We start from the raw sequence: 11,962 nt of genomic DNA on the forward strand, positions 1-11,962 counted from the left end.
CAGTGGGTTAAGCGTCCAACTCTTGATTTCAGCTCAGGTCATGATCTCACAGTTCATAGGATGGAGCCTCGCGTCAGACTCTGCACTGACAGTGTGGAGCCTGCTTGGGATTCTGTCTCTCCCTTTCTCTCTCTCTCTGCCCCTCTCATACGTGCTCTCGCTCTCTCTCACACATAAATAAATGAAGAAAAAAAAAAACTATTCAGGGGCACCTGCGTGGTTCAGTTGGTTGAGCCTCCCCAACTCTTGATCTTGGTTCAGCTCTTTGATCTCAGCTCCTTCCCTGTTTGTGCAGTCTTTCTCTGTCTCTCAAAATAAATAAATAAACTTTTAAAAAATTAAAACAAAACTATTCAGTGTAAAAAAAATAATTTGGAATCCAAATCAAAATATTTGTTGGTTAACACTGTCAACTGCACGTCAGCATCAGAAACTCTTGAGGTATTTTAGTAGTTGCTAAAGTCTCTGCCCGTCCGTCTCATGTTGTCACTCCAAGTACGTTAACTATCTTGCACTTGCAACTGCCGACAAACCACCTTCCATCTCTCATCTAAGACCCTCTCCAAACGTCATCTCAGACTAAAACCAACTTTCCCAGAACAAACAGGTACTCTGAACTGCCCTATGCCAAATCGGTTTAGCAACTAACCTTTCTCGAGATTAAGCAAAAGTGTCAAAAAGAAACCTACACACAACACAGTCCACCGTTAGAAATGCCACCTCATAGCCTCTCCCTGCACAGCCAAAGGCCTGACTCTGATGGTACCAAACTTTCAAACCACAAAGTTCGGTACTTAGTATCTTTTAGCACAACATAAAGACTACATCTTTTGTTTTTTAATTACACTCTTGAGTGATCGCCTAAAGACTAAGAGAGCTCAATAAGGTTAAAAACATCCTCTTGGATAAGAGACTAGAAATTAATTATATACAAATCTTCAGGTGCCTCTCAATTACAGGCAAAGGTTTACATCCAAACTTGTTAAAACTTCTGCAGTGAAGTCATAATTTTTCTATTAATAACTTGTCTTTGTTCTTATTCTCTCTCCCACTTTTGTAAAATTTAAAAATGAACTGGCAACAACCTGACCACATCCTTTTTATTTTAAATCATTTCCAATGGGGCTAGTACCACTTGAAGAAACAGAATCCTATCAAAATCCCACTCCCTAAAGTATAATGGTTCAAAATCTCCCCATAACCAAAATCCCCAGAGACCTTCGCCCAATTTAACAACTATGTATAAGGAGAAATATTGTTTCAATTGCATCCCAGTTCAGTGAATTCACTGAAATATTGTTTCAATAGCATCCCAGTTAGGTAACAAATGCTACTTACAGAAAGATAACTGCCCGCCCTAACAAAGCTACACCATTTACTGATCATGTGCTCTTTATGTACAAAAATATTTGGCATTCAAAATACCTGCCTACATAATGGTCTGCTTTTTGGATCATATTCATTTATTTAACATGAGCATAACATGAAGTCTTAATAAAAAGGCCAATGAAGTTTTGAGAGTTCACCTGTTCTATAGACTTTAAAGTCAAACGATGTCTGTATCCATACCCTCGTTCTGTAGCTAAGCCCAGTCTATCACCACGTGAAAGCAAAAGTACCCTACAGAAGCAGCAAGTTACGGACAGGAAAACCATTTTTAAAGAGAAAAATTTAAATTCAAAGGAACAAATATTAAAAGGGGAAATGACCTTTCCTATGTATTTTGTTTCTCATTTTGCATCTTCAGTTGCAACTCTCAAAATTTAACAAGGTTTAAGTTAAACAGTTGATCATGTAAAAGCTAAGAAATCTCTAAAAAAAAAAAAAAAAGGCATACACACAACCAGTGGATCAATTACTAAGTGATGAATTACTGTCTTAACTAATGATGCTATGAATCTTGGAGTAGAGTAACCAAACCTAGCTTAGCTGTTGGCTAGTTAACTGACTGGCTTAGTCACAGAAAACAATTATTCAGCGAAATCCATTTCACAAAAGAAAATCTTTTTCTTTTAAGTTTATTTTTTTGAGAGAGTGCTCGCGCAGGCACAAGTGGGAGAGGGGAAGACAGGGAGGGAGAGGGAGAATCCCAAGCAGGCTCCTCATTGTCAGCATAGAGCCACATGCGGGGCTTAAACTCATAAACCTCAAGATCATCACCTGAGCCAAAGTCAGATGCTTAACTGACTGAGCCACCCAGAAATCCCCAAGAAAATCTTTGAACTTAGTGGACTATGCCCCATACATCACTACCACAGGCCTTAGGCAGTTCCCAACTTTGTATCACAAAGACATCCTTGCAATAAAAAACACAGGCCATTGTGAAGAATCAAGAATTCACTTACAACTTCTAACTCCTCTCCTTCAGAAGCAGAAACAAGAAAATGTACAGCAATATATTAAAAGGCATTTGGGAAGAGTAAGCAAATTGCTGAAGTACTTGCTTCAGTGAAAAAACAAAACAAAACAAAACAAAAACTTCCTAGATGGCTAATACAAAAAGGTATCCTAATCATGTTGAAATAAAAAAAATAATCACACTTGACATAATTTTTAGTTACCTTTTGTTTTTGCTTTCATCACTAGTTTTAATGACTGGATAAGCCAGGCGAATATCCTGCATATATAAATCAAGTTAATTGCTGTCATTTAAAAGGTTGTTAAAGCTTTATGCCCACATTCTTTAATTCACTGAACTTTAAAAAATCAATTTTCATTCAATTTTCTCAGCAAATTGTAGGCTTTAAGGAACTGATTCATCTACTAACACCTTAAACACTTACTTGTTGGGAAAGTTCATGATCCATCCTCCAAGCCTACTATCTAGAAATACCTCAGTATTCCAAAATGGGAAGTAACACACTGATACTGGGCCTGTGACCACAAGGATGCCCAACAACCACAGATCCAAATCTGCAAAGCCCTGCTTCAGCTGAAAAGTGGCCTTCCGACTAAGAAGTTTCCTGGGTCAGAATTTTTTGTTATTCTAGGCAGTAACAACCATTAAGAATTTTTATAAAAGCATTTAGGGTCATGGCAAAAATGACCATAACTCCAGATTTACACACCTGTTGTCCTTTAGCTTAGTATCACTCTCACCCTCAAAAGGGTCCTGTTATGAAGCAAAACGCACTAGTGATGCCAGAAGTCAGAACTGTGGTGTCCCCTTAGGGAGAGGGTACATTCCTCTCTTACTCATGAGAGGAATGTAAACGGAGCCCATTGGGAGGCTGAAAATTCTGTGAATCTTGATCTGAGTGTGGTTATCAGGACATATGCATATGCATTTAAGGTCTTACTGTAAATCAGACCTCAATTTAAACAAATTAAATAGAATTTTTAGAACACACTGAATAAATTTGTAAATGTCTGTGTTCAAACAATAAGTGATATAAAATAATCCTAGGTGTAGCAACTAAGATGTTTTTTCCAAATGTATTTTGATAAGATGTATGTATATTTATTGTGAGCACTTTTATGTAAAACCTGTCAAAACACAGACCATGATTTTTTTAATCTCTCATTTTAAAAAGTTGCCAAATTTGAGATCTGAAAGCATGCAGAAAGATGACCTATTCATCCTCTGATTTTGCGAATAAGGAAAACCAAATCTTGAGGGTAAGAACCATACCGAGATAAGGCAGCTAGTCAATGACAACAGTAGTAACAGAACTGTTTCCTGATCTGGAGCCACTCCCGTTTCCACCAGGCCGTTACTTTTGTGACACTGTAAACAAATATGAACTCTGGATCTACCTGTGGCCTAGAAGGATTCAACATAGCCTTCAAAATAGCACACCGACGGGCCCCAAAGTGTATACACAAAGACACGCTCATCTTCCTCCTCTCAAGACAGTTGGCAAAGGATTGATCATATTTTCAGGCAAGCATTTTTCTTGTGATGCAATCAAGTGTGACATCTTTAAAATGTGGTTCAAGAGGAAAAGGTATATGCAGGGATTGGCAAAATCCATCCTATTTCCTTTCAAATCTCTTTGATGGTTACTTGGTTCAGAATACTGTGTCACTAGGTAGGACTCATGAAAACATCACTTGGGGCCGTTCAGGAGCACGGCTTGGAGTGACCCGCAGGGAAAAACCCTCACCGAACAAAAATCTTGTCTCTGCCTTGGGTGTCCTACCCAGCTCCCTGCACATACCAACACTTGCAGGTGACCTGTGCCTTACAGCTTAGTTTTAGAGCCCAATGAAGAGCTGACATCTTGCTAAAAACTTAACATACATCCTTTCCGCGGGAATTTATTTCTGTTCTCACAAGGCGTTTCTGCTCCCCACAGAGCAGGCCTTGCTTCTCAGGACTCTCTGCTCGCCTCTCCACAGCCTCTTCTTCACGGTTTAAAACGAGACTTTAAGAACAGAAATCGAAACGGTCACGGCCCTCCCGAGCGAGCGGGTCCGGCTGGGGTCGGGCGGCGGGTGCCCGGCGAGCCCACTGCCAGCTCGCGCGCGGCGCCAGGGAGGCCCGACGCACTCCACCACGCCGGCCCGAAGCAACCGGTTGCGGGGGCCGCCGGACGCTCCGCAACAGCGCAGCGGCCACCTCGGCCCTCGGAAGTTCGGACCGCCGCGAGGGCAGCACGTCCCCGGCCTCAGCTGCGGGTTCGCGCCCCGGCCCCGGAGCGAGCCCGGGGGGCGGGTCCGCGGGGGCTCGGCGGGCGGGAGCGCGGGACGCGCGGGGAGGGGCGCGCGGCGGGCCCAGAGCGCCGGGGAACTTGGGCGCCCGCCGGTGCCGCCGCCCGGCCACTTTCCTTTCACGCCCCCGGGGCTGCCGCGCGCCGCGCCGCCCTCCCGGGGCCGCCGGCCGCCGCGGCCGCTCGCCGCCGCGGCGAGGCGCCCAGGCGCGCGCCTGCAACCCGGCCGGCCGGCGCGCGGGGCCGCGGGGGCGCGCGAGGCCGCGCGCGGGCGCCGCGCTGCCCCCCCCGCCCCGCCCCCGCCCCCAACGTGCCGCCGCCGCCGCCCGTTGGCGCCTCAGCCGGCGCGCCCGCCGCCCGCCGGCTGAGGCGGTTTTTCGTTGGCAAAGTTGCGCGGCCCCCTCGAGGGGGGCGCCGCGCGGTCCCCCGCCCCAGCGCCGCCGCCGCCCCTTCAGGCCGCCGCGCGGGAAGGCCCAGCTGGCGGCCCCGCTTTTTTACCTGCCGGGAGTTTTCGCGCGCGCCCTCGCTCGATCGCTGGCTTTTCCCTCCTCTCGCGCCCGTTTTCTTTCTTTCTTTCCTTCTTTTCGCTTCCCCGCGCGGGCGCTTTTTCCGCTCGCGCCGCCCGCGCTCGCCCGCTCGCGCCCTCCTTCCTGCTGGGCTCGGCGGAGCGGGGCGGCCGGCAGCTCTCCCCGCCCCCCTCCACCCGCGCTCCGGCGGAGGCGGCGGCGGCGGCGGCGCTCCGCGCTCCGACTCATTCCAATATGGCACGGGTGCAGGGCGCATGCGCCCGCGCCCCCCCCCCCCCATTCCGCGCTCCTCCCGGCAGCCCGCGCCCCTCGCGCCGTGCGCGTGGCGCCCCCGGGCCGGGCCTCCCCGAGCCGGCCCGCAAGTCTTCCAACCCGGCTGGGGCCGCGCGGGATGCGAGGCGTTAGGGGAGTGAGGGGCCGGGGTCGGGCGCCGCCGGCTACCCCCGCCCCTCGTGCCCCGAGCCACAACTTGCCACGGACATCCCCGAGGCCGTGGCGTGGGGCACGCGGCGGAGACTCCGGCCCCCGACGGCGCGGCGACCCCGTGCGGTCGGGCCCCGAAAGGGAGACGCGCCCCAGGGACCAAGCACCCACCCTATCCCTTCTCCGACCCACGAGGGAAGGGCCCTCGAGTCTCACCTCTGGCTGTGCAGGGAGCCCAGTGGTGTCCGCGGGTCGGTCCTGGCGCCCGGGCCGGACGAAGCGCGCCGCTGTCGTCCGCACGTGACCGCCTCCGGCAAGATGGCATTAGCGGAGGAACGGACGGAGCCGCCACCGATCCCAGATGTGCGCGCGTGTAGCAGCGGGAGAGGGCTGCGTCCAGCCGCCTGGCCCACGTCGGGAATCTGGTGCGTCCTTCCGAGACCTGGAAGGGCACCCAAGTGCCCCTTGTCTACGAAGTCGGCCCCGGGCCCCCAGGCGCACTGGGTTTCTCCAGGCTTCCGCAGGAGGCGCCCTGTAAATCCGAGTTTTCCAGCCGCTCGGGGCCCCAGCGAGGGGGCACAAGACGGCTGCCGAATTCGGGCAGGAGAGCTGGGGGCCCGGGGTTGGAACAGAAGCTTAAAGGTGGCTGCAAGCCGGCCCCGCAACCCGAGGTGCCCACAGGCTGTTATGTTCTCCGAGCTCGCCCCTTCCCCAGTGAGCGCAGATGCCCGTGGGACAACCATACCCCTCCCCTTCTGCTATGGAAAGTTCCCTCCGGAAGGAGTCCATATGCCGCAGAGACCCAGGAGTGTCCGGACTCCCGGGCCCAGGGAGAAGGTCTCGGACAGGGCGCTGATGTCTTCTACCTTTCAGGAAGGAGGAGGCGCCCCCACTGCAAGAACGAGGTTTGAGGTGCCAAACGCGGGCTCAGGCCACTTCCCGCTGACCTCACTACCGTGCTGGGAAATATTACCCCACTTTACAAACTTGCCCAAAGTCCCGCTGCTGGCTGGATTTGAATCCAGATTTTTTTTAACCACCACTTGAAAGACAAGTGACAACCAGAGAAAGAAAAATGTACAAATAAAGTATCCATAATACTAGGGAAAGCATAAAACCTTCCATCTATATACATGTCTTTACATAGTTGCAAGCAACCACACATTTTCTTTTGTGTGTGTTACTGCCACTTAACATTTTCTTTTGTTCTTGGTTCATTCTTAAAGTGTGCAGGTATCCTCATCCATTCACTCAGTCTCCTAATATGGTATATTTGGATTCTTTACCATTGTTTGCTAATATGTCCTTTCATTCTGCACTTGGGACAAATTCCTGGCAGTTGAGTAAGCAGGTACAAGGCAGAGGGGTTTTGGTGCACAGTGCCCCAGAACTTTTGCAAAGAGTTGCAGGGCTCATGCTACTACTGCCTCCCAGGAATGAGTGGTAAGAGGCGTAATACACATCTCTAAGCAGTAGGTACCACCCTTTTTTCTCCTGCTTTACTAGTGTCTGTCAGTAGTTCAAGGTTACTTTAGCCTTTCTTAGATGACTTTAAAAATGTTATTTTTTTCATCATTTACTATTCATTCTCCTTTCTGTGAATGATTGTTCATATCCATTCATCAGCTGGCAGACTTGAGCCTCTTCTAACTTTGAATAAGCATTTTTTATATTATCAATATTATTCCTGTATCATCAATGATGCAAGTATTTCCCAGTCTGGGTTTTTTTGGTCTTATTTTAATGTTCAATCTGTCATTCTTGTCCTTTTTTATTTTATTGCTTGAATGCTAACAAATCGAGCTTTCTTCCATCCATCTGATGGTCCATTTTCTGCTAGTTTTCTAAAATCTCATTTTATATTTAATTCTTTGACGACTATCCATCCCAAGTTTATTTTGCTGTGTGAAGTAAAATATGGACTCAACTCCCCACCAGCATCACCAGGTTTTATTGCTTATGCAGTCAGCACTTATTAAATAATTTCCCCCTACCCTTTGTTTAGTATGATCTGATTGGGTCAATCTGTTTCTGAATTCTTCATTTCTTTTCACAGACCTCACTTTGAGCAGATACCATATGGATCTAACTATTGGTTCTTTAGAATAGGTTCTAACATCTAATAGGGCTGGGCTATATTGCCCTTCATAGAATTTTCTGTTATGCAGAATATCACTTGGTACCATACTGGTGTCTGTGTCCATATACATTCTAGTTAACATATAGGGATTAAGAATGCTGGTTTTGAAGACGGTACCATCCAGATCCAACACTTGCAGCCCTGTGACCTTGACAAATTACGTATCCCATATAGGCCTAGGGGATATATAAAATGGGGATAAAAGTAATCCCTGCTTCACAAGCTCAATGCCAGGCACATAGTAAATGCTCAGTAAATGTCAGCTGTTGTTACTGATAGTTTTAGTCCTAAAAAACCTGAGGTTTTTGCATGGAGTTGCATTAAACCTATGAATTAATTTAAACAGATTAAATATCCTATAAAATTTCATCTTCCCAACCAGGACATGTGCCATCTTTCAATTTATTTGAAAGTTTTAAAACTCAGAAATGAGGTTCTTTGTTGACTCCTGCCTCCTCCCACTTCATGACCTCTGAGGAAGAAGAAGAGAGGAGAGCCACAAAGAAGACTTAAAACCTACCACTGGAAAGTCTCCCTTGTGCCCGGCTGGTGTGGGTATGGGTGTGGGCGCACATGCACAAAATCTCCTTTAACTCTTCACCATCCCTCAGGGTAGATCGTGGTGTTCCCTGTGGACAAAGAGCAAACCGGGAACTTCCAGGTCACTCTTAGTGAGAGGCAGAGCTAGGCCACTAACCAGGTACACCAGCTCTTCAACCGCTCTGCTGCTTGGAATTTCAGGTGGGAATCATGCACAGAAGGGGCAGCCCCCAGCAGAGCTGGGAGAAAACTAACTTCTGGTCATGGCACACCTTGGCCTAAAAGCCTCCCAGGGATTTCCATTGCACTTTGAATAAGTCCAAAAGACTGACTTTGGCCTATGAGCCTGGCCCTCCAACCTTACCAGTCACCACTCATCTGCCTTGCTTGCTGAGGTTCAGCTGTGCTCATCTCCTTTCCACCCCATAAGTATGCCAAGCTCCTTCCCACCACAGGGCCCTTGCACACACTGTTTCCAATGTCTGGTACACTCTTTTCTCCTCCTGCACCCACCTTCACATAGCTGGTACCCTCCCATTGTTCCAGTATCTGTTTAACAAGGTGGTCTCCTGAGAGAAGACTTCCCTACCTATCCCACATAAACAGGTTCTCTCTCTCTTCTCACCCTCCCTCCCTCCTAGTTTTTTCTTTACACTTGGTATTTATAATTTACCTCTGTATTTGTCATTTGTTTGGCTTCTGTCACCTTGTCTAATCCCATAGACAGATCTCAGTCCCCCTGAGGGCAGAGATGAATCTAGCCCTTTCCCTGACAGGCAGTGGGTGGCTGAGAGGCTTACTCCCACGTCAGCTGGCAGCATCTAAGACCAGAGGTTGCCACACCCATGAGGCACCTTGGCCATTCCTAACACTGTCTCTACTTCAAACTGGCTCTGTGGGGTAGAGGTTATTCCTCCCATTCCCACTGGCCAAGGAGTGAGTGCTTGCTCTCTGTGGGTGTGTATCCACCCAGGGCCTTGTTTTGAATGAGAACACGAGGGCCAGGCCTGGACCCTGGGAACCAACAGAGCCCTCAACCGGGGCTTGGGGCTGTTTTCAACCCCAGAAAAACTTAATTAAGTTCCAAAGCCTGCCAGGCCCTCCTGTCAGGAATCAGCAGTCCTCCATTGCTACTGGGCAGCCAGCACCCTTTAATCAGCCCGAATGAGACAAGTCACATAATGACTCCCTGTGGCTAATTACCCAGGTGATCAAGTGATTACCACCACCAAGTAACTGCTCACATCATGCCACTCTCCTCGGAGGCCTGGTCCACTTGCTGGGCCTGCTGCCCTGGGGGCACAGGCTACTGCCATATGTTCCCCCAACACCTGCCCTGATCCGCCTCCATGTTTTAGCTCCTGCAAACGCCCCCACCAGGGTTCCTCTCTCCTAGCCTGTGTTGGCATGGAAAAAAACAGTGGGCTTGGAGGCAGACAGCTCAGGGTCAAGTCCAGATTTAGTAGTAGTCACTGCTTCTTTATGGGACTTTCTTTACGGGAGCTTTCACCTCTCTGGACCTCGGTTTCCTTATCTCTGTAAAATGGGCCTGGGTCCTGAGAATCCAAGGACATAATGTTTGTAAATGCTCTTTGCAAACCGTAAAGGACAACAGAATTGTGAGAAATAATTGGCCTAGCCCAAAGCCACCTCCTCTTGAGGAGGCCTCTCAAGATCTCTCCATTTCTTTCTCTGTCTGCCTAAGTCACTTAGCTTGTTTCTCCCCAATTGCCTATCCTGGGAAAGGCACAGGCCTCAGGACTCCATTTTCCATCCTTGAGCGCTACAAGCCCAAGGCTATGTTACACTCATTCCCAGGGGGCCCTCTCTGCCTCCACACCCCTCTTCTCTCAATTGATGGGGGGAAAATAAATTAATGAGCACAATGTTCTCAATTTTATATTATTGGGTCCTGCATTTTGTTAAGCCTTTCTGCACTTTCAATTTCTTATCTATTAACGAGAGCTCACAGAAACCAAAGGGCTGGGGGTGGGGGTGGGCGGTGGGCATCAAGGACACTCAGCAAGGCAAAGGCAACAGGGCTGGAGTTTCTCTTTGGGGTGGCAAAATGTTCTAAAATTCGATACAGTGATGGCTGCACAACTTCATGATACACTAAAAAACGCAAAATTGTACACCTTAAAAGGGCGAATTTTATGGTATGTGACTAGGACCTCAATCAAAAAATTGTATGAGAGGAGCACCTGGCTGGCTCAGTTGGTAGAACATCTGACTCTTGATCTCAGGGTCATAAGTTCAAGCCCCACAGTGGACAGAAAGCTTACTTTAAAAAAAATTATGAGGGGCACCTGGGTGGCTCAGTCAGTTGAGGATCTGATTTCGGCTCAGGTCATGATCTCGTGGTTCCTGGGTTCCAGCCCTGCATCGGGCTCTGTGCTGACAGCAAGGAGCATGGAGCCTGCTTCAAATTCTATGTCTCCCTCTCTCACTGCCCCTCTCCCCACTCTCTTTCTCAAAAATAGATAAACAGTAAAAAGATTTTGGTGTATGAGAAAAGTCTATGAGACAGTCTATAGTGACTGTCACAGAGGACATAAACTGGTAACTCTTGGGTCAGATGTGACCTATGTGGTACATTGCTTGGGCAGCACAGTGAGGTTGTTCACAATATTCTTTTTTTTTTTTTTTTTAGGTATACTTTGCATATAATAAAATGTACCCATTTTATAGGCGTACAGTTCTCTGACTGCTGACAGAAGTGACCACCAGCACAATTAAGATACAACTTTCTGAGGGCACCTGGGTGGCTCAGTTGGTTAAGTGTCTGACTTCAGCTCAGGTCATGATCTCATGATTCATGGGTTTGAGCCCCACATCGGGCTCCGTGCTGACAGCTCGGAGCCTGGAGCCCGCTTCGGACTCTGTGTCTCCCTCTCTCTCTCTGCCCTTCTCCAGCTCACGCTCTCTCTCCCTCTCAAAAATAAATAAACGTCTAAAAAAATTTTTTTTAAAGATACAACATTCTATCACCCCACAAAATTCCTCTCATCCCATTCCAGGGTTTCCCCCACCCACAGGCAACTACTGATCTGATTTCTATCTCTGTAGATAAGTTTTGTCTGCTTTTTAAAAATTCATCATAGAATAGTACTCTTTTGTGTCTGTTTTTGAGATTCACCCACAGTTGTTGGATGCATCAGAAGATGATTTTTTTTTAAGTAGGCTCCACACCCAACATGGGGCTTAAACTCACGACCCTGAGATCAAGAGTCAAATGCTCTACCAACTGAGCCAGCAGGCACCCTGATGATTCCCCCCCCTTTTTTTTTTCATTCTAATGTTCCACCACTCCTTTATTTCAGGTTAAATAATATTATTTCAATCATACAGAATGCCCAAGGAATGGAAGTTCAGCAGCTGTTTATTCTATTGGTCTTCAAAATATTGTGTCCACATCAGTAACATTTTCAGTACATACTCTCCAGTATGTTTATTTATGTTTTTTAATGTTTATTTTATTTTTGAGAGAGAGAACATGAGCAGGGGAGGGACAGAGAGAGAGAGGGAGACACAGGATCTGAAGCAGGCTCCAGGCTCTGAGCTGTCCACACAGAGCCCAATGCAGGGCTTGAACTCACGAATCTGAGATGATGATCTGAGTCAAAGTCGGACGCTTGACTGACTGAGCCACCCAGGCGCCCCTTTATCTATGTTTAAAT

The 11,962-nt window shown here is 48.0% G+C and overlaps 1 protein-coding gene across 4 annotated transcripts in view; it reads right to left on the minus strand.

Annotated features, from left to right (window-relative positions):
* Positions 1 to 5,909, minus strand: part of SFMBT1 (Scm like with four mbt domains 1) — a 129,316-nt gene extending 123,407 nt beyond the window's left edge. The window contains exon 1 of one of the 4 annotated variants that reach the window (XM_043587630.1): positions 5,819 to 5,909. The gene's annotated coding sequence lies outside the window, so the exon portion shown is untranslated. Of the gene's footprint in view, positions 1 to 4,243; positions 4,453 to 5,150; positions 5,411 to 5,818 lie in introns of those variants that run through there. The other 3 variants (XM_043587632.1, XM_043587629.1, XM_043587631.1) reach the window with 3 other exon arrangements.
* Positions 5,910 to 11,962: the final 6,053 nt, after the last annotated feature.

Source organism: Prionailurus bengalensis, chromosome A2, assembly GCF_016509475.1.
Source record: "Prionailurus bengalensis isolate Pbe53 chromosome A2, Fcat_Pben_1.1_paternal_pri, whole genome shotgun sequence".
Lineage (NCBI taxonomy): Eukaryota > Metazoa > Chordata > Mammalia > Carnivora > Felidae > Prionailurus > Prionailurus bengalensis.